The following is an 18404-nucleotide window of genomic DNA, read 5'->3' on the forward strand; positions in this document are numbered from 1 at the left end:
CAGTGCTGGGGGGTGGGGGTGCGGGGGGACATGAGTTGGGGGCCTGGTGGAGGGTGCCCCACAGTGCTGGGGGGTGGGGGTGCAGGGGGACATGAGTTGGGGGCCTGGTGGAGGGTGCCCTGCACTGCTGGGGGGTGGGGGTGCAGAGGGACATGAGTTGGACATGAGTGGGGGCCTGCTGGCAGGTGCCCCACAGTACTGGGGGGTGGGGGTGCAGGGGGACATGAGTTGGACATGAGTGGGTGCCTGCTGGCAGGTGCCCCACAGTGCTGGGGGGTGGGGGTGCAGGGGGACATGAGTTGGGGGCCTGGTGGAGGGTGCCCCACAGTGCTGGGGGGTGGGGGTGCAGGGGGACATGAGTTGGACATGAGTGGGGGCCTGCTGGCAGGTGCCCCACAGTGCTGGAGGGTGGGGATGCAGGGGGACATGAGTTGGGGGCCTGGTGGAGGGTGCCCCACGGTGCTGGGGGGTGGGGGTGCTGGGGGACATGAGTGGGGGTGCAGGGTAGTCCCCCGTGGTGTGGGCTGCCTGCAGGGGTCGTGGAGGTTGTGGAGCGAACACCTGGGAGGACCCACACGGCCAATTCACGTGTAGTACTCCACGGAACCCCTGAAATACACGTACCCAGCTGAAATCGCTTGTGAAACTTCCCGCGCACCCCAGTAATACACGTTCCACGCTCGCACAGGGCCAATCGCGTGTGGAACTTCCCGCGCACCCCTGAAATACACATACCCTGCTGAATTCACGTGTGTAACTTTCTGCGCACCCCGAAATACACGTACCCAGGACATTCGCGTGTGGAACTTCCAGCGCACCCCTGATATACACGTACCCTGATGGAATCACGTGTAGAACTTTCCGCGCACCCCTGAAATACACGTACCCTGCTGAATTTACGTGTGTAACTTCCTGCGCAGCTCGAAATACACATACCCAGGACATTCGCGTCTGGAAATTCCAGTGCACCCCTGATATACACGTACTCAGGACATTCGCGTGTGGAACTTCCAGCGCACCCCTGATATACACGTACCCTGCTGAATTCACGTGTGAAACTTCCCGCGCACCCCTAATATACACGTACCCTGATGGAATCGCGTGTGGAACTTCCCGCGCACCCCTAATGTACACGTACCCAGCTGAAATAACGTGAGGAACTTCCCGCGCACCCCAGTGATACACGTACCCCGCTTGCCGTGCTGGTACAGGGTTAGCGCAGCCCTTTGCGCTGGATTATGGATTTTGATGGCTTTTCCCTGTGCAAGGGGCCTTCTTCGGGGCGTAACTGGCGCTGCTGCAGGGTCGTTGCGCCACTCTACGCCACGGCTGGTTTTGGAGGCTGGAATCCATGAATACGCTGTGCGCGGAAATGTATTTTGGCGCACGCGGCTGGCGCATGGATTCGAACGCGCACACTGTGTGCCAGCCGCGTGCGCCACTTGTGCGATGAATTCTATGAATTACCCCCTAAGTGTCAATTATGTGGGTGTAGACATTGGGGTAAATAACATGCCGACAGAAACGGAGAGTGTGGAGGGATGTGCCACAATGTGGGTGTGAATGCAGGTGACAAGGGGATGGGTGATAGCTGGAGCTGCTAACCAGGCTGCTCTGAATGCAGACTTTCCAGTAAGTAATGTCCATGATCTGAGCGACCTGAATCACTGCCAGCTCTCTGCCTGGTCTATTGGTATGAGGGAATCAAGAAATACATCACTGCTGAGGAATTCTTCTAGGACGATATTGAGAGCGTGCTTTTGGATAATATATCTATCAGATAGCATTGCATTGGCAGCTGTTCTACTGCCTCTTATCCACACTCTCCAATGGAGAAGAAGTATTGCTCACTGTACTATGCAGACAAGAGATGTATACATGTGTGTATGCATCCCACTGATGCACATCATACCTGCAAAACAGTAACAAAACGGATGTTTGCCTTTGAAATAGAGTGCCCTTTTCAAAGCGACAGCCATTTCCTTGTTCAAGAGGACCAGAGGTGAAGAAGAAGACTTCCTCAGTTTGGCAGCTGAGACACCTACTGTGCTGGGTGATACGTAAATGCACAGACTGTGTTTCCTTTAAGCATATCATACTGGTTGGTCTTAAAGAAATACTGTCATTTTGTTTCAGGATTTCCATACAATGCTTGACTTGCCCTAAATTATTATAAAGGACAATGCCCTGCTGGCCAATCTTTTCACCCGGTAATTACTTCCTGTGCAGTTAAATGTTCTACTCAACTGCTTGCCTGTTACTGCCGTGGACAATGTGTCTATGCTTGAAAGTCACTGTGGTGGTCATGAAGTGTCAGTGAAGTGTCTTTAGAGCGAGGGGTGAAAAGGGATTAGTGTTCTCTGCAGCTCAGTGGCTATAGCTGAGTCATTTTGTTAGATCTAGTTAGAGTGAGATGGCATTAACCAACTAAGTGTTACAGTCATTGTAAACATTGATTTGATTCATTTATATTGCGCTCACTGCAAACTTAATTTCTCCTAGTCAGTCCCATGCTTAAAATGAATAAAAATGCATCTAAGGGAACTAAGAGGCCTTGTTGAAAAAAAAGGATCTTCACATAACGACAATTTAGAGTCAAACATACAACTCTGAACAGGTAAGCTGTGATGAAGTGATACATGATCCATTATATTAAGGTCATTCACCAAGCATACTATCACATTTTGAACTGTCATTTAATTGGAGTTGATAGAGGGCAACATAAAGAAAATGAGAGTACTGAAGGTTTGGATTGATAAAGGCAGACACAATGGCCTTTGGGTCTTCATTGTGTATAAAAGTAAAGATATGGTACCACTCCCTCAATTTAAAATAAGAGTTACTTGCATCTTTGTTTCTGGACTTGCATTCCTAAATTGGCTTCCTAGAGACGTCCTACATTTCTCAAAGGTGCATTGTGAGAAGAAGAACCACTGAAGCTGTTAAGTGACAAAGATGGAACATTCAGACAGAAAACGCACTCTCATAACTTTCCACTGGAATCACTAATACCTCCCAGGAACAGGTATCTCATGGGCGTAGAATGTGGGATTTAACATATCCCCCACCTTGCACATTCCGTCTTAGGCCTAAGAACACACGCAGAACATACAAAAAGACAAGAGCGAACATATCCTTCTCACACACTCAACAAAATAGAAACAGGCAAGTATGTGAGTGAACTTTCAACACAGGGAGCCTGGGGAGTGGAAGGAGAACAGTGAGTTGATGAGAAAATAGGAAAGCTAATGGAACATCTGCAAAATAATAAAGAGAGGACAATAGACATTGTTATCTCAATTCACGTTTTGATTAACAAAACAATAGATAGACATGATGTAGGCATAAGAAATATCTGCATCAATAAAGATGAGCTTTAAAAAAGAATAGTGTGATTCACGTATCTGCCAACAATTTCATCCAATGCTTAGCCTGATCCTGACTCATCAGAGTGATGCAGAGATTATTCTAGTCGAGAACTGTGATAGTCATGCAGTGTAATTTGCATAACCAACATCACAGACCACACATGTGTACATTTGCCTTCATCACCTTCTGCAGTTCCATTCTATTATACATTCTCCACTGATATACAACACTACCATTCTATCCTACCATTAAAGTATCCCATTCTACAGTGCTTTAATACACAGCCATTCTACAGTGTCATTATACAGTCTATGCACATAGTTTATGAGGTAATTATGCAATGTCATCATTATACACTATGACCAAGGTTGATAATCTACAATAACATGACATGCTACTTTTATAAACAGGCATTCTACAGTGTCATTATACAATGGCATTGCTAATTGCTACTGTACATTGTTTTTGTACAGTGCCATGGAAGGGAATGAAGTCTTGCTAGGTCCCATAATTCTTCCCACCAAAATAATTCTCATCAGCCCAAAATTGTAATGTATGTTTGGCAGCCTCCTTCCCCACCAGGCTACTGCATTCAACATGCTGACCAGCCAAGAAGGGCAATTGGTGGAGTGCCTGTCATCCACAGGGGCCTGCAAGTTTCCTTTATCAAACAAGGAATCCATCATGTTCCACATCACCGACAGACAACCTCACAAGTAGAATATTTTCATTGCTGATATCTCTAATCTATCCTCATCTGCCAAATTAACACACTCTACTAATGTCTTTGCCAGAGAATTTAACATCCCAGAGACTCATGCCAGCAACCACACTTAAGCAATGTGTGCTTTCCCCCAGTCACAACAAGGTGACAACCTATACTTAGTCATTACATCTTTCACCCTCATCACCTCTGCAGACCCTATCCCACTTGAATGGTTTCACCACACCGTCATCACACTGTCGATCACCCATTCTACCATGGCCCACAAAGGTCATACTAAACACCCCCTCACTCAACACCTATCATTCAAAACCTTCCTGGTCAATGAGCTAGAAGCAAATTGTTCAGACTTTATCACCACAGAGAATTCTTCTGCCCTCCTAAAAATATTATAAATCTCTGCTATGTAACTCATTCTCCCCTACAAAACTGTTGTGCTTAGACCAAATCATCTTCCCCTTGGTAGAGCCCCGAGCTTGCCACCAATAAAAGCTCAATTAGAGCCCTATAGAAATGGTTCAACAAATAACATGACCCTGGAGATCTCATCAACCTCAAATCTGTCTGCACCAACCTTAGGGGTCTGATTACAGAGGCCATATCTACTTACTGCTCCATGTTAGGCAGAATCCTGTGCAGTGCCCTTAGGGACCACTTCAGCTGATTAAGACTACAGGTGGCAATACAAGTTTTACCTTTGGTACAAGCCCGTACTACTTAGTTATAGTGGTAGCAGTAGTAGAGCAGCCAGGCTTATCTCAAGAGTATATGAGCAGTAGCAGAGATTACACAAAGGGACCACAATTACTTTGACTCAAGCACACACTGACTCAAGGTTTCAGGTAAAAAATATAAGTACATTTATTTTTTAGACCATCAGTTATAAACACAACACCTCTATTAAACTTTAAACAAAACCACATGTTAAATATACCAAAACTAACCAATTCACTTTGTACAGTAAGTCTCAAGGTAAGTACCCTGTGTTTGAATGAACCGGTGTTATGAACAAAACACAATACCACGGATACGGTTGCGATCACTTTTTGACAGTTCTGTCTTCTAAATAAACGCATATCTGTGACATTAAATGCTACCGGGGCAAAAACACACTTAGCACCTGAGATACCCAGAGGGAGTTGGAGGCAAAAATCACAGTCAATATTTAGGTTAGGCAAACAGTATCGAGAAACACTCAGAAACAGGAGTTCAAAAGTCAGAGGGTCGGAGCCAGATTTAGGTGACACCGAAGGCCTGTGCCGAAGATCACACCGTTAGACAGTTCACAATTCCGTAGAGCCAAAGAGTACTTGAATATTGTCAATGTTCGGAAGCAAAAGTTATAAGAAGGAGGGAAGACAAGGACGAACCTTGAAGATGAACAAAAAGGGATTCACCCAGTTTCCTTTAGTAGAACACAGTACCTTATTTCCACGATGCAGCTAGTGCCCTGGCAGTTGTTCCTGTTGGTTTCCCGCAGACCCACGATTCCTGGGGATTCGTTTTGAAGGAGGACGTCTGAAGGGGGTCTGCACCACACAGGGATGAAGCTGGCAGCAGCGACAACGAAAAAGATGTGCTCATTAAAAACAGGAGAGGCTTAGCAGGTGGCTATCCGAACCACTACAGCAGCGTGCAGCGATTTCGACCACGGCAGAGATCTCTGGCTGAAGAAGATGAGCTGGTTATCCCCACCAGGCTCAAGGGAAGAAGACTCCGGACTGGATCTTCTCTTAGTCGTCGAAGGGTAGATAGCTCAGGACTGCAGCATGTCTTCACTGGGATGGGGTAGTTGAGGCAGCCGTTGTTCTCTCCGCTTCTCTTTGGTTCCTTGTAGTTCCAGAGGCGACTCTGACTTCTAGCCCAAGAGACCTGCCTTTTATGCGCAAACCCCCATTCACACAGCCTGGCTGTCAATCACGCAGCAGGGGGGTTGTCCGGCCGGGACAACCACCTCTGCCAATCATGGCAAAGTGCGACTTGGGTTTCTTAGGATACCCTGTGCAGGGGTGACTACACCCCTTCCCCACATTCAGTCTACCTAGACACCCAGGCGTCAAGAAGAGGGCTTCTCTGCAGAAGCCCGCCAAAAGACGGTGAACAAAGAAGGTGAACCTAGTTTGCTGTGCAAAGTAAAACACAAGAAGGACTTTAACAAAAAAGAAATGGCGAATAAACCCAACCGGAAACAAAAGAAAGACGATTTGGTCAAGCGGGTTTATGTTCGAGGCTAATATAATAGCCAAGAACAGTACCACGTTTATCTAATATAATTGCGGTAGAAAAGTTAGGGTAGATACCACTGCCACCAGCCAAGTCTAAATGTTAAAAGAGCAAAACGATACTCAGGGAGGCACAGACAGAAAAGGGGTACAGATTAGCCCTTTCCAGTACTCCATGTAAGATGGGGTGTACTGGGTCTGTGGTAAAAGTGACTATGTAAAGTAAATGGCAACTTTACCTTTCTCTGGGGGACAGGAGTCAACCCAAGCGAAATGGAGTCAGAGGGAAGTCTAAAAGACAACCCAGGGTTACTACACTAAAGGTGCTGTGTAACCCATACAAGAACAGGGGCACTTGGAGTGGTGTGCTCCAGTGCCCAAGATCACACAATGAGTAACAAACAACACATAGGCCAAAACACATGTAAGAGTGAAAAAAGGATGCACACTCTTACCATGTGTAAAAAATAAACTCCAGAAATCCTGCAAAGCTGCTGGGGGACTCACTAGGTGAGGGAAATTAGCCCTAGATGAAGAATTCTCCCTAACACTCCACCATCATTGTAGCAGCCTCTAATGGGGACAACGTTCTCTTTGAAGTAGTAAAGCATTGTAACATTCGCTCACCCTAGTCCGAGGTACCGGCAACTCAGGAACAATTTGCAGAAGCAACGTTTTACTTGAAATAATTGACAAAATGCAGCAGATCATCAAATAAGCCTTCAACATCATTGGCCTACTCTAAACCCCATCATGCACAATGCCCCTCTGAACTACATTATCTCCTCTATCTCTCCCCTAGATCTAAACCTACCTCCTATTCTTACTATATCATGCTGGCCTCCATCATTAAATAATTGATGAGCCCGGCACTCAATGCTCACCTTCACATCATTAATGCCTGCCATTTAAGGGTCATTCCCAGATGGCTTCAAGGCTGATCTCATGCAACCATTTTTGAAAAAATGGACACTCAAACGTCCTGGCTAACAACCAGCCTATTATGAACCCGCGGTTTATTAGCAAATTATTGGAAAAAGTAGCCACTACACAACTACTTGTCAGAATTGAACAACTATGCCTTCTAAATGACTATCAGTGAGGGTTCCATCCCAATTGTAGCTTTGAGATAGCCACCAACAGGGTGGTGGATGATACCCTCCATATCATAGATAAGGCAACTCATTCCTCCTCATTCTCCTTCACCTCTTGGCTACATTCGACACAGTCGACCACCAAATTGCCCTTTCCCTCGTCTTGGACAGGATGGGATTCTCTGGCACTGTCCTGAATCGGCTTTCCTCCTTACTCTCAGGCAGACATCATATTGTGCTCCAAGCGACTCCCTGTCTCCTGCGTGGTCCCCCAAGCGTGCATCCTTTTTTACATTTACATGGTGCCTCTGGGGATGCTCCTCAAAGATCCTAATATAGTCATCCACAAATACACACATGATACTCTGTTGTACATGACAGTAAAACACCAAAAGGACATCAGTAGTTTTCACGATTATCAGCCCATCATCCATTCATGGATGTTGACTGCCTACCTTAAACTTAACCCCACCAAGACAGAATTCATCCTCACTGGTCCTCCCGCAAAACAACAACTTGCCCAACAATGACTTAGAAGTATTGGACCCGCAAATTTCAGATTTAGCAAAATCCTTAGGCTTCACTATTGATAGAAGCCAATCCTACCAGCAACATATAGCCAAGAATGCCCAAATGGCCTACCTCAAAATCTCCACCCTTCACAACATCAAAGCATTCATCCTACAGCAGGACTTCTGGACTCTAGTGCAGTCCTTTGTGTTCTTGCACATAGAAGGGGGAATGCCCACTTGATTGGAGTCAGAACTACTCACTTGGCTCCACTAAAAGCAGCCCACCATGCCAAAGCATGTCTTGTTAGCAGTGTGCAGAAATTTGAATGAATCACCCCCATCAGGATGAACTACATTGGTTTCCACTACAGGCCAGGATACTGTTCAAGACAGCATTTATCATATACAAAGCACGCTTGAGTAACACACCGGTGTACCTGGCATCTAAGCTTCACATCTCTGGTGGCACATGCTCCTTGTGCAGCAAATTGGCTAACTGGCTTGAATCACAACTCTTCCACAAAGCGAAGACCCACAAACATTCCTTCTCTTCTCACTCAAGCACCCAACTAGGAACTCGATCCTAGTATCATCTCCCACATTTCTCCAGCTTTGCTAATGTCTCAAATTAAACAATATCCCATTGGATGCACAGACTGATGTACAGACTGCAACTCAAAGCATTGTGCTCTGTTAAGCGATGCCAGCGTAAATGCTGGATACCCGCACTCAGCACAGTGATCTGCTGCTCTTGAGATAGTTCAACGCTAATGTTTCATTAAGATGGATAGCTCATGGCTGCTATGTTGTGAGCCAGAACTGATCAAGTTTAAAAAACAGCAGGGGTGACTCAGTCCTTTATTCTTCAGATGTCAACACATTCACTGCCATCAGTTGGGTAACAATAATGGTTCAATGTTATTTTTCCACTTTCTGAAGGTCACACATAAAAAATAACAATTTATTTTGGTTGATGATGTGTGGCCGTCAGAAAGCGTGAAAAGGACTTGACCGAGGGCTTTTTTGGGGTACATTTAGGGGATTTCAAACACCCGAGCCTCTCTCTGCTCATCACCACCCTTGCTACCCCACACCCCGCATATACACAAATTTTCGCACACAGTTATATATACACACACACAGACACACAGACACAGAGACACTTACCCGGCACTGTCTGCCCCTGCAGGCACTTGTGTGCGACATGGGCATGACAGTTTGATTTATAAAGACCGCTCTGTCAGGTCACGGACCGGTCTTTCTTCATAAATTTTTTTTCCTAACAGGTATTATTGCTCTGCTTAGTAGCCAGTGGAATCCAACTTTAAGTGCAATATACAACCTGATATTAAAGTCTTATTGAGATTTCACAAGATGTACATACTCTCCTTCAAAGCCTGGCGAAAGAACAATGTTAAAGGCAAAGCATGTTCGCACAGAAAATCTTTGCTTCGTCGGATCCGATGCTTTTTGCCAAGAAGGGACAATAATGGGCCTCATTACGAGTTGGGTGTTATTCCAGTGGTAAATCTGCTGGAATACTGGCCATCTGAATTACTGTTCCTGCCACATGGTCCGTCAGAATTACTGCCGGATTACAAGTGGCAGTGGTGGTATAAATCCCCATTTCTTATGAGTCCATAGGATTGTATGTTTTTTTTTGGTGGAATTACCATGGCAATAATTCTGCTGCAGTAATTCCACCAATTATGCTGATTTTTCACTGGAGGTTTGGAGAATTTACCTCCAACATGATGCTGGAGGTCATTCCTGCACTCCCGGGCCATACTCATGGAGTGGGAATATTGGTGCTAATTCTGTTACCGCCAAGTTTTTTCAGGATCCGCATACTTGTAATGAAGCAGACTACTCATGGCGGCCCTTTTGTGTTGAGATTTATAGAGATGTTGATGCTCTTGCTATCACGTTATATTGGTGTTTTTGTTTCAGAAGTGATACATCAGCAAAAACAAAGGCATATTGCACCAAAAATTACTAATAGCGGCATTGTAGTGGTGGCTGCTCTGGCATATAACTGCTGTGGGTTTACCCCATGGAGTGAACTATGTTTGGGATTTGACTTTATTCACTGTATGTGTGCAGTGAAAGGCTCAGTAAATCTGGAGCATGCATAAGGATGACTCTCCAATCCGTCGTCGCCAAATGTGGAGATGGATTGCTATGGCCGCCAAGCGGCTCACTAACTGTCGCAGGATCCAGCATCGGTGGGACTTTACACGAAGACCTGAAATCTTCTTTCTAACACCATGAGCACTCTACTTGCTCACACTGTGTCACTCTTCTTTTCCTGTCTATCATGCTAACACCTTTATTTTTCTAATGGTTTAAATAGTTTTTCCTTTTTTTCTTCCTTCTTTGCCTCTCCACAATTTTTTTCTTGCGGTTTTTCTCTTTCTCTTCATATATATACACTACAGCCATTTGGCAACAAAGTGTAATGATGTTTTTCCTGCTGCCTGTCCTCCCATATATCTATAGGTCTATCTATCTATCTATCTATCTATCTATCTATCTATCTATCTATCTACCTACCTACATATTAAACATGAATGTAAGTCTACTAGGCTACTCAGCCTTCAGCAGCAGCAAGCATTGTGAACGGCATTCGTAGACATTTTCTACCACATTTTCTAGAAGTCTTGCAGTTCCTGCCTGGCTGGCTCAGAACCTTGGGTGTTTTCAGGAATTTGCATTGGTGCCGCTTGGGCCAAACCCAAGGAACGGCAACGTGTCTAATCACAAACTTCGTAAACATGCAGGATCTGTAGCAAACCAATTGGCCACAGTAGAAACCTAATTATTAATACATGAGTTTGTAATATCAGCGTGATTTCTTCCTGGGGCCTCTTTCCAGGACAGACACACCTTGCTTTCTTTGCAGAAGGCATACCACCTTTCATCCTGGGTTCTGATTGGTTAATTCTTTACTTCTTCCGAGTATATAATCTGCGGGTCCTTGTATCCATACTGCAGAGGTCAGAAGGAAGAATCATTGGCAGTTGAACAGGACAGAGGCAATCAAACACTTCTCCCACGACCCGAGGATGGATGGCAGAATATGGGTCGTCTTCGCTGCATGCCTCCTGAGCTCCTGCTTCGCGTTACCTGTGCAGATGAGTGCCCCAGAGCAGGTATGTGTGTTTCTAAATATGCATGTCAGACTCAAGGCTGGACCTCACTGTGCCTGTGAATGTGCAGGTGGCTTTTAATGTTTGTGTGGATGACAGGCACTCAGTTGAACATCATTGCTCGTGTTCATGTGCAGGCGGGAGCGCCATGAATAGTATGAATGTGTATCTGTATTCACCTCATTCTGAGAATTCCTGCTTAAGCCACGGAAAGAATAAGGAGTTTAGGTATAAACGTGGTAGACCCCCAGGTGTACTACACTATGTGTGCACATGTACAGACGAGAGCCTCAGAAAGAGTATATGTGTTCACCTGTATTCATGGCAGACACACCGGTGCAACTCATTGTGAGAATCCCTGCTGAAGAGATGGAGATAATAAGGAATTTAGGTATAAACATGGTAAACATCCAGGTGTGCTACACTATGTGTGCACATGTACAGACGAGAGCCTCAGAAAGAGTATATGTGTTCATGTGTACTCATGGCAGACACACCGTTGCAACTCACTGTGAGAATTGCTGCTTAAGCAACAGAGAGAATAAGGAGTTTAGGTATAAACATGGTAGACACCCAGGTGTGCTACACTATATGTGTACATGTACAGACGAGAGCCCCAGAAAGAGTATATGTGTTAATTTGTATATTTGACAGACAGCCAGGTGTACCTGATTGCAAGTACTCCTGAATATCCGCGAGCCTCAGAGAGTGTATGGTGTTTATCTATAAGCATGGTAGACACCAAGGTTTACTACACAAATGTCGACTTTGCCTCCACTATAATTAGTTACCGCCAACCTCAACAATATATATATTGACATGTTCCTCTGTAAGATGTATGGGTGTCAATCAATTACCTGTATTGTCGATCTAGGGCCTGCGGTGGGGACACCTGTACAACGTGCTGGTTATGCAAGGCTCCCCTATTGGAAACTACACAACATTTATTGCCTGAATAGAGTATTTGTGAGCACCTGCACAGGGAATATTTAGGAAAGTTTGTGCACTACTTGAATACCATTAGGACTAGCCAATCCTGGAGCACATGTCTACCAGGTACCCACTTACCCGTATTACTTGCTATAATTCATCTGTGGTACGAATTTGAAGAGAAACGTGTGTTAATTATGCATTATGAGAGGAAATGAAATGAAATGCATTTAATTGTTTGATTATATTAAGTTAATTTAATGATGATGAACTATGCCAGCAAGTGGCGCATCATAATCATTGCAAGCATCATTATTGTATGCTCCAATGAAATTGAGATGTACATGGATTACTTTTAAAATATAATGTGCTGTTAAACATTTTATAGATGTTACGTGGATTGTATTTATTCAGGATTCTAGCGTGCTTTTAAAGTGTGTAAAGTTTAATTATAAAGTGCATCACTCTATTTATTTAAATATATATATATATATATATATATATATATATATATATATATATTACACTAACGTGTACATATACAGGTGTGGGCCTCAGAAACTGTATATGCGTGTATCCTTATACAGAGCAGTTACCCATGTGTACTTCATTGTGAGCATTACAGGTCAGATGAGAGCCTCAGAGAGAGTATGCGTGTGTTTCTGTACACATGCCAGAACCCCAGGTGTACTTCACTGTGAGTAGTCCTGTATATGTGAGTGCTTCGGAAGATAGTATGTGTGTTTATCTGTACACATGCTAGACACTCAGGTGTCCTTCACTGTGAGTAGTCCTGTATATGTGAGTGCTTCGGGAGATAGTATGTGTGTTTATCTGTACACATGCCAGACATCCAGGTGTCCTTCACTGTGAGTAGTCCTGTATATGTGAGTGCTTCGGGAGATAGTATGTGTGTTTATCTGTACACATGCCAGACATCCAGGAGTACTAGCGTGTTGGTGTAATTTACAGGCGAGGGCTTCAGAAATAGTATGACATGATATGATATGATGTGGCGTTTATAACGCGCCTGTACACAAGTGCCACATTGTGAGTGTTCATGCACTGATAAGAGCCTAAGAGAGTATGCCTGTTTATCAGAGACCCAGGAGTACTTCACTGTGAGTATTTGTACAGGGAGGAGCCTCCACGTGAGTATGTGTGTTGATCGGTAATCATGCTAGACTCCTATGCGGGATTACTGTGAGTATTTCTGGACAGGTGACACCATCAGAGGTAGCATCTGTTTATAAATATACCTGGCAGACGCCCGTTTGTACTTCACTGTGAGTTGACATGTACACGCAGGGGCCTTAGAGAAGTATCTGTGTGTATTCAAGTACATGGCACAGTCCCGGGAGAATTTCAGTGTGAGTGTACCCGTACAGGTGAGGTCCTCAAAGACAGTATGCGTGCGCATCTTTGTACATAACAGACGCTTTGGCGTATTAAACTGTGTGTTTATCTGTACACACGTGAGCTTCATAAATGCTGTATGCTTGTATATGCCTGGCAGACTCCCAAACCTGCTTCACTTTGAGTGTGCCTCTGCCTGTGAGAGTTTCAGATTGGTTTTGTGCGTTTATCTGTACACATGGCAAACTCCCAAGTGTTCTTCTCTCTGGGTGTACCATTTGCGCAGGAGAGCCTCGTTAATGTTGCTACATGTGAAGGAAACCTCGCAGGTGTGCTATATTTTAGTGGACCAATACAGGTGCTAGACTTAATAACTATGTGATATATACATGCATGTACATAAAGTCTTCCAAGAGATCCGCACAGCAAGCTCACATGTGCAGGTGATGCATTAGCTAGAGTACAATGTATACTCGCATATTTCTGAATCTTGCCAGGAAGATGCCCCTGCAAATGAGAGGCGTGACTGCAGTTCTATGTGTACCTGCACGTGTACGAAGCTTGCCAGCTGTGCACCACTGTGGGTGTACCAGTCCAATTGGGAACCTTGGCTGCAGTCTAACGTATAGCTGCATGTATGTGAATCCGCCCAGCTGGCCAACACAGTGGGCGTACTTGTACATGTGAGATCCTTGGTGATAGTATGTAACCACTGTGTTTTTGTTAATTGACTTTTATTGACTCATGTACTCTATGCGTAGACAATGAGTGTATCAACGGCAGGCGCCAACTTCCTCTATGCCATTAACACTGAACTCAAGCACCACTCTATAGAGCCCTGTTCGCTTCTATAGCTCGATAAAAGCCCCAGTACATTTAGAATGCAGAGCTGGAAGGAACATCGACAATGCCAACAATGTCGGCATTTGTGTAGGCATGGGAAAGGCATTTGCCAGGCACTGGCATAGTGTTAGAAACTAGCCATCGATGGTAGCAGCTACACAATGGTGCAACTACCTGGACATATAAGAGCAGTTCCTGCCAAATTCCTAATACTTATACACAAGCCAAAACTGTTGGCTTTGCCAATTATTGTTTTTAACACAATATCCACGAAGGACATGCATGGTGCTTATAAATTGAGTGGTTGAAGGCAGACCTGGTTAAACAATGTTTATTATGCCAGTAGTGTGTTTACAGCTCCAATTAATTCACTAACACACTAACTCTCAGAAGTCTGCATTGAAAAATCACTGGCAGGTATTTCTAGCAGAGAGTTTACTGGTAAGGCTTGATAAAGCTAGCTTGAAGCGATCCCAGGAGGATGTGTGTTGGGCGGGCAGGGGCAGGAAGTGGGTGGGAATGACAATAGGAATTAGCATGACCATGGTCAGCCAATGGGTGGATAAATAACCAAACAACAACTACAAGTTTTGTGTCCCTCCTCATATGCCATTTCTCCCTCGCAGAACTCTAATGTTTTAGTGCCTCCTAATAGTCAAAACAAACAAAGATATCAGCAGTGACTGGCGTCACTTCATTTCATATCATGTCATTGAAGCAGTGCCATGTTTAAGGTTTACATGGTATGATGGAGTGGCATTAACATATAGAAGATAAGTGAGCGATGGCACATTTAGCAACATATCTTCAGTGTGGACATATGAGAGACTGACTACACTTGTAGATGCACTAATACCTGCCATACAGGGATAAGTGTGCACATACATGTGCAGTTGCATATTTATATACCATATGGACATAACATGAGTGGGAAAATGCAATTGTAGATGCTGGTATATATTGTCCACATGTGCATATGTTGAATGAGTTACAGCACCTATAGATGCAGGTACATTGTCCAAAGGGCCCTATCCTGAAGGGGTGCCTACACTTCTTGATGCAGGTGTACATTTTATGTGAGCATATTCTGAGTAAGTGACTGCATTTGCAGATGAATGTATATATGCCCTATGTGTCTTTCATGAGTGAGTGAACAGGCATGTGTAAGGTACAACAGGAACCACTTGTGTAACCACTTGTGCAGCCTATCAGAAACACACAGATATATGTTCTCAGTTTTACATGAGCATTTATCCAAATATGCCCCTCTGAACCAGACCATTAGGTTTCATTAGAATCATTGTTTTCCAATGTGGATCATTTCATGGAGGCATTGAACATTAATTTCCCTTTGTTGGCAGGTATTCTACGAACTGGAGAAAAGACCTAAGTACAGTAATTTAAATGCTGAAAGATGTGTGGGTGATTGTGAATCTCTTGACAGATATTGAGCTGATAATGTACCTTTCCTTTCAGATGAACAGTCTGTCAAACACCAGAACCTGGATGTCTTTGAGATCATCACCAAAGAGAATGAAGGTGAGAGAAAATGGGAGAATAATGGTAAGAACGAACCAAAGAAAGCTATGAGGAGAGAGAATGAGCAAAAAGGTGTATGAACAAACCAACGAGAGGATATTGGAAGATAGGGTGTACTGGGTCTGTAAATTTAAAAAGACTAGTAAAGTCAACGGTAACTTTACATGTTCTTGGAGACCATAGTCAGCCCCAGAAAATGGAGTTTAAAGTGGGAAGTCTGAAAAGACAACCCTGTGTCACTGCACTAAAAGTGCTGGGTGACACAGAGTAAAAAGATGATGACTATGGGGTGGGTGAGACTCCTTAGTCCATGAGCATAAAAATGTACAACACACAGCAAAACACATGTAAGAGTGGGAAAAAAGGCTCACACTCTTACCAGGTGAAAAAAAATAAACCCTAGAAATCCAGCAAAGCTGCTGAGGGACTCAAAAGGTAAGGGAAATTAGCCATTCTGGAGAATTCTCCCTAACACTCGCCCCCCCAGACTAAGGGACAAGAGGATTTAATCCACTCCTGGATGAATCTCTTCACTCTAGTCGGTTAAAAACATCCTAGAGAGACCATCAGCATTTTGGTGGTGACATCCTGACCTGTGCTCAATGGTGAAATCAAACCCTTGCAGGCAGATTGACCATCTTAGTAGTTTTGAGTTTTCCCCTTTCATTTGCATCAACCATCTCAAGGGTTGGTGGTCTGTCTGAATCACGAAAGTAGATCCATACAAGTATGGTCTACACTTCTTCAGAGCCCACACAAGAGCAAAGCACTCACGCTCAATGGTTGTCCACCTTATTTCTGGTTCCTTCAGCTTCCTGCTGATGAAGCAAATGGGGTGCTCCCTACCTTTCTCAGCCAGTTGACTAAGGACTGCACCTATACCCATATTGGAGGCATCTGTCAGCACAATTAATGGTTAGTGATAATCAGGAGCTCTTAGGACTGGAGCTTGACAAAGGGCTTTCTTCAGGTTTTCAAAGGCTTGAGTGCACTCCTCAATCCATCTGACCATCTTCTGAGTTGCCCCAGAATCCTTGTGAGTAGCCCTGTTTACGACCCACAAGTCAGCAGCCTTAGCTAACTTCTTTGGATCTATGTCCTTAGAATCAGCCAAGTGCTGTCTGAGTTCAGGAGAGCAGGCATCATATATTGACTCCAACATAACAAGATTTCCCATACCTTCATAAGTGTTAACCCTGTAACCCTTAACCCAACACTCTAGGTTCATCAAACATTCACACACCAATGTAGCCCGAGGGGTACCATCATGCTTTTTGAGTGTCCTAAACATCTTAAGGTACTGGGAAGGGGTCTTCCCAAATCTAGCAATTAAAGCTAGCTTCACACACTCATAATCCATCCTATCCACCTTCCCCAACTCCATCACAACATCAGATGCAACAGTGGGTAGCCTAGAGAAGAGCCAAGGAAGCAACTGATTCCCTGTAATATCTTGAATCCCATGGTTATACTCAAAATTGCCAACCAATCCAAAGTGTCAAGCTTAGCCTCATACATGCCCACAATTTCTTTAGGCCTACGGGGTCTCTTAGATCTGGAAGACCTAGAAGACTCTGGGAGAGAAGCATTCTAAATAGACAACTTTTTCATTTCTAGTGCACGATTCAACTCAATTTCTCTGAGCTTAAGTTCTTGGTGCTTTTGTTCAGATTGAGCATTAATACGTTTGAATTGCAATTCAAGCCTCATCTTTTCTAGAGCAATGAATACAGGACTGAGTGTAGGACCTGATGGGGTCCCAGTGGACAATGTTTTGAGGTTTCTGGGCAGGTAGAGGAGCAATAGGACCTACATCTGCCTCATCTAGCTCATCCATAACATTTGAAACATGATCTTCCTCATTACTTTCCACATTTGCTAGAGGGGTAGGCATTCCAGACCCACTACCTAGGCTTTGGTTCTCCAACACCTTTTCAATTAATTCTGAGTTTTTGCCCTTTACAGAGAGATTCCTATCTCTACACAGATTTTTCAAATGGTCAACAGTGTAAGTAAGAACGGTCTCCTGACTGTAGCTTTCCATATCAGACATGATTAAAATTGCTTTTAGTGGTGTTTAGCCTTGTGGTTAGTTGAGCCAAGGTAAAATAGCAGCACTCAAACCAGTGTTAGGCAGAATCAATCATGTGAGGTACCCTTTGGGAACACCACACACAATTAAGACTACAAGTGTAAGTACAATTTCACCTTTGGTACAAGCCTGTACTACACAGTAAAGTGGTAGCGATGGCTGAGCAGCCAGATTTATCTCAAGAGTAAAGTGAGAAGTAGAAGTGATTACACAAAGGACAATAATCACTATGGTTCAAACAAACACTGATTCAAGGTTTCTGAGTAAAAGAATATACATTTATTTACACCATCATTTATAGAACAGTTCACTATCATAAAGCAGCAGAAAATCATAGTCTTAATATACTACAATACCACCCAATTAATTCTGGACACGTTAAGCTCAAAATGAAGTGTAAGCAAAATGGCACTACAGCAATTTAAAAGGGAGAACAGACAAGGTTATCCAAAATCAATAGCACCAACAAGTTATAGGCAGGGCAATCTAGAAAAGGCTACTAAAACTAGGATTCAAGTCAATAGGTCTGGTCAATGTTAATAGTTCAGAGTCTTTGCAGAGGATCACACAGTTC

The 18404-nt window shown here is 44.1% G+C and overlaps 1 pseudogene; it reads left to right on the top strand.

Moving 5' to 3' along the window:
• The window catches only part of LOC138504999 (embryonic protein UVS.2-like), a 91009-nt pseudogene that overhangs the window by 24320 nt on the left and 48285 nt on the right, over positions 1-18404 (top strand).

Source organism: Ambystoma mexicanum, chromosome 11 (genome assembly GCF_040938575.1).
Source record: "Ambystoma mexicanum isolate Mex_15411 chromosome 11, UKY_AmexF1_1, whole genome shotgun sequence".
Taxonomy (NCBI): domain Eukaryota; kingdom Metazoa; phylum Chordata; class Amphibia; order Caudata; family Ambystomatidae; genus Ambystoma; species Ambystoma mexicanum.